Below are 5,000 nucleotides of genomic sequence, written 5' to 3' on the forward strand. Positions count from 1 at the left end.
AGACTGTACCCATAGGTCCAAAGTGGTAGGTTGCTAATTACAAACTACAGTTGCAGTGCCAATTAACATAAAAGCCACACACATACCTTCACTTCATAATATAAACCTTAAGGAATACATATGTAAACGTTTAGGCAACCATTTCCTCATTGAATTTGGATGAATATATTTTCTTGCTTTCTCCGTCTTAAATAAGGTAGCTTGAACAAGGGAAAGTTTACCTTAGTTATGATAATGTACTTAATGCAAAATGTAAAAGACATAAAAACGAATTTGATAGATTGGTACGATTTGATTTAGAAATGCGTATTAGTAGTGTGCTTTTGGTTAAGTCTACTATCTACTCTAAAGGGCTAGCTTGGGGAATGTGTCATTGCCATTGCCAGTCTATGGCCCACTAAGCCCATCGCCAACTTCTACTGCTGGGCGTCCTCTCGGTGGGTCAGAAGATCCTTCCACAACGAGGAGAGTCGGCTCTCGCTGGAAAATTGTTTGGAAGCTTGAAACTTGACTATCCTTCTCAGCAGAAAACTAAGATGTACATTGCCATTTTCGGCAATTCATATTTCACCCATTTCATATATTTAAACAGTTCCTTGTAATTATCTGGCCTTGAAAGATAGAGAGAAGAGTAGTATAGACTACACAATGTGTATATGATGTGTCGAACTCGCACTGACTTGGTAAGAATGATCTGTCATACCAGTTTCGTGAATAACTTTTTTTTTTTTATCCCTTATAATCAAAACACCATACAATGGCATGCATTTCATACTTGATATTGGGCTTTCGAAGCTGAACCTCAGTTAGTTGACTGCACAAGTTCCACTTTTTGTTCAGTCAACTAATTTTTTAGTCGTTAGATAGACCTCAAGTCGACATCATACTCGTTCACGTGATACCCAATACCGATTGCTTTGTGGAACGGTCGAAACCACTCGCCTCGTCCCCTACCATATTATTGCTCAAATGCCATGTTCCAGCTTTAAGGGTGTTTTGGCTTCAAGTCGATCAGGCAAGTGTAGGCATAATCGATTAAGTGTAATCTTTTGAATCAATCATTGAAGAAACTATTCTAACTGATGTTTTCGATGATCTGAAGTGATTATCAGAAATTATAATACTTGGAGAAAATTGAAGAAAATTGTAAGTGTTTGAATGTTTTCTTTCACCATGCCAACTCTCCACTCCTACATCACTTGCCATTTCTCCACCACACCATTACTCTGCCATTCCCCCACGACCATCACTCTCCTCTTCCTACTACACCATCACTGCCATTCCCCCACCACACCATCAGTCTGCCATTTCTCCACCACATCACCACTCTCCTCTTCCTATACTTCTCTGCCATTCCTCCACCATACGATCATATCATTATCATTTTCCAACTACAGTTTGCTTTTTCAGTGGCTAGATATTCTAACGTTCAGGTATATTTGCCCTTTCTTATTTTTTTGTATCATGGCTTGCAACTTCTATGCCAGCTTTTTCTGACAGAGTGCGCCTAAACTGCACGCTTATTCCTTCATTCCAGGCAATTGCAGGTTGCATTGTCAAACTTGAAATATTTTTTCCATGCCATTTTCTGATTATACAAGTTTTCTGTTTACTCTACTGACATTATATTATCATTATTAATATTTTTAGTAAACCTCTTAAGCCATAATTCATGCTTTTATCCATTCTTCAGGGTGGCATTTTAACTGCAGAAACTCAGATCGCTCTTAGGATTCCAACGGTCTAGAGGTTGGAGTTGGTGTGAACAGTGGGGAGGAAAAGACAAAAGAATTACGCCACTGTCTCTACAGTAGTCAATAACAGCTAGTGAAATGTGCGAATGATGTTATCAAGTAAGAGCTAGACTAGATGCTCCTTGTTGCACTGATTGTGATGCAAAGTGATGCAAAAACTGTTGAAAATCTTTTCTTTGCACCCAACCGCTTGGATTAGGTGATCCACAGCACCTTTGAGGTCTATTTGAAATAAAATTTTCTCGAAAGTGACCCTTGGTAACACAAGCATTGGGGTTATGCTGCTGCAATTGGTACTGACTGTAATATATACCATTACCTCTTTCAGCTGAAGTTTGAGCACCAACCTTTTTTGCTCCCTTCTGTACTGCAATGTGATTAGGTTTTTGTACTGTAATTATCCTTGTCTCATCTTATATATATTTTTGCTCTCAAACTTGCATTGATCAAAAACAATTTATGTAACTGTTTTCCAAACGCTCTTGGGTCCTGGACACCTGGAAGTCAGCAGGGAGGGCTATTATAGTTCAGTAGACCATCGTGGCTGTGGTGTCCTGTAGGTCCTGTTTGAAAGGGGTCCATATGTGTAAGAGTACTAGGGCAATTTGTCCACCCAGCAATGAGTGGAGGATGAGGCAGTGAGAGCCTACTCCATATGGTAGTGCAGGCGTTCCACCATTCCATTGGCGCTGGGATGGTATTCCTGAAGATATTTATCATACCTAGATACTTCTATTGTTGGTCTTGGGAAATTTCTGATGCTACTGACCTATTCTTGAATGATGCCATCTGCAGCAATGGTGTGACCTAGAAAAGTAAGAGAGGTGACTCCGAAGAGGCACTTACCAGGACTCCGACCTTCTGCAGATGGTCGAACATGGCGTAGAGGTGTTGCTTGTGCTCCTCTCTCTGCCGGTAATGATGAGTACATCGTCGATGCAGACGAAATCGTCTTGTAGTCCATGGGTAACATCGTCCATGAAACATAGGAAGGTCTAGGTGGCATTGCAGAGGGCCAAACGGCATTTGTAGAATTTCATACAGACCGAAGGGAGTGGTTCCGGCAGTCTTGAGGATATCACCGTCGGCGATGGGGATCTGATGGTATGCTCTAACAAAGTCGATTCTGGAGAATACTGTGCATCCCGAGAGTGTGCAGGGACGAAAGTGTGGAAGAGTGTTGCGATCCACCTCAGGTGGTGCTGAGGTGGTGATAACCACCACAAGGACACCAATCACCATCCTTTCTCTGCACTAAATGTAGGGGAGACACGCATTGGCTAGAAGTTCCCTCATGTGCTCACATTGGCGACGTGGAAACGGTCGGGGGCAAGGGGCCTGCAATTGGAGTAAACTCGAGGGATGTCACGATTGGCTCACTGGCTGGGGAGAACTGTGTAGATGAAGGGGGATGCGTACTAGGGCGATATGACATAGGTGTGGGCCTGAGAGACCCTCGCCTAAGATCTACCATGAATCCATGATGGGCAAGGAAGTCTGCTCCTATGAAGGGCTGCTGTACGTCGGCGATCAGGAATATCCATGTCAACTTTGGGTGAGGGCGCCACTGAAAAAGGAGAGTCAAGGAATGTTCTCTGTAGACGTCGATGCGTGAACAGCTGGCGGCCTCCAGTGTGCAGGAAGCAGATAGGTGCTTGTCCTTCTGGGATGCGGGGATGAAGCTGACTTCCACTCCTGGGTCAACCAGAAACTGTAGGTGGGAGTTAACGTGAAGAGATCGAACAATGCGTTTCGCAGTTAGGAGTCGCTCACTGCAGGATCGCTTCTTTGAGTAGTACACATGCATTGCAGTCAGGATTATTTACGAAGTCGCTAACAGAGTTCATATGGTAGATTTGTCACCAGTTCGGTATTTCATGGTGGGTGAGGTGACGTGGCATAGACATTTTTGCTTCACCTGCAGAAGCCATCCGGAAAGCTGGTGAGGACGCAGGTAGGGAGCGGCTTTAGGGAGGCTGACAGACTCATAGCTAAACTGACTAGTATCTCCGAGGGTCACTAGTGTGTTTATAGTAAACGTACGGTAGGTAAAAGTACTCTTTATTGTTTAGGAGATAAAGTACAATATTCTTTAGTCGATGAGTGGGAATACAAAAACAACAACGATGGTAATGAAGTAAAGAGGTGAAGAAAGAGAGGCCGGAGGAAGAAGGTAAAGTTTCGAAAGTTAAAAATTAAAAGTAGAGAGCGACATCCCTTGCATGTCTTTTTCTTTTGTTAATATGATCGAGGTTGGGGAGAGAGGAGGCAGGTCTGTATGAGCACAATACTAATAGATAAGAACGATTTTATTATTTTATTTTGACACTTATATTTCAAGAACTTTTTATCTTTATTCTACTTACCATACTGAAACAAGAACGAGTGAGAAGAACGATTTTTATTATTTTGTATCTTATTTTTATTTTTGCGGCTGAAATAAAGTGAACTAGATTTTTTTTTTCTTTTTATTTATTTCTACCTTTTCATTTGATTTTATTTATCAAATATTTTTAGTTAAAATTTAAAATTAAAATTGTAAATAAGACAGAGAAATAAACATGCACAAAACGATTGAATGATGAAGGAGAAAATCACAAAGATAGATGTAATGAAGAGTATTGGTGATTGATGATGAAGCGATATGGCGACATGAGTGATATAATCGCGGTATTACTATTTTGGAACGAATCAGGTTGGGGAACTGATTGCTGTGACATCTAGCTCTGACTCTCCAAAGTGGGAGGGGACGAAGAAGAGCATAATTGATAATGCATATACGGAAAGCTGTAAAACTATATAACTGGATGAACAGAGTAAACAGAACGGTTTCAGAGTAAATGTAAAGAAAACAACAAAGAAATTGTATGCATAAAAAGAGGAATGCTTAGCAGTGATTGGCAGGTGTCAATCATCAAACAGTAGTAATGGGCGATACTCGCTTTTTGGGGAACGATTACTTTGATTACCTCTACGATCGGTAGTCGATTACTTTTCGATTATTTTTACCTGGAAATATATTATGCAGTGGTATATTTGTAAATTATATGGTATACAATTATGGTTTTAGTGTAGTCTCTGTATCTGTCTGTCTGTCTGACTGTCTGTCTGTCTGTTTGTTTGTCTGTCTCTCTGTTTGTCTGTCTCTCTCTCTCTCTCTCTCTCTCTCTCTCTCTCTCTCTCTCTCTCTATCTATCTATCTATCTATCTGCGTGTGTGTGTGTTTTGAAACGGTTCCCGTCGCCT

At 41.2% G+C, this 5,000-nt stretch overlaps 1 protein-coding gene across 1 annotated transcript in view; it reads left to right on the forward strand.

Annotated features, from left to right (window-relative positions):
- LOC119580219 (cell wall protein IFF6-like) overlaps positions 1-5,000 on the forward strand; it is a 27,863-nt gene that overhangs the window by 457 nt on the left and 22,406 nt on the right. The gene's annotated exons all lie outside the window — the stretch shown is intronic.

Source organism: Penaeus monodon, chromosome 13, assembly GCF_015228065.2.
Source record: "Penaeus monodon isolate SGIC_2016 chromosome 13, NSTDA_Pmon_1, whole genome shotgun sequence".
Taxonomy (NCBI): domain Eukaryota; kingdom Metazoa; phylum Arthropoda; class Malacostraca; order Decapoda; family Penaeidae; genus Penaeus; species Penaeus monodon.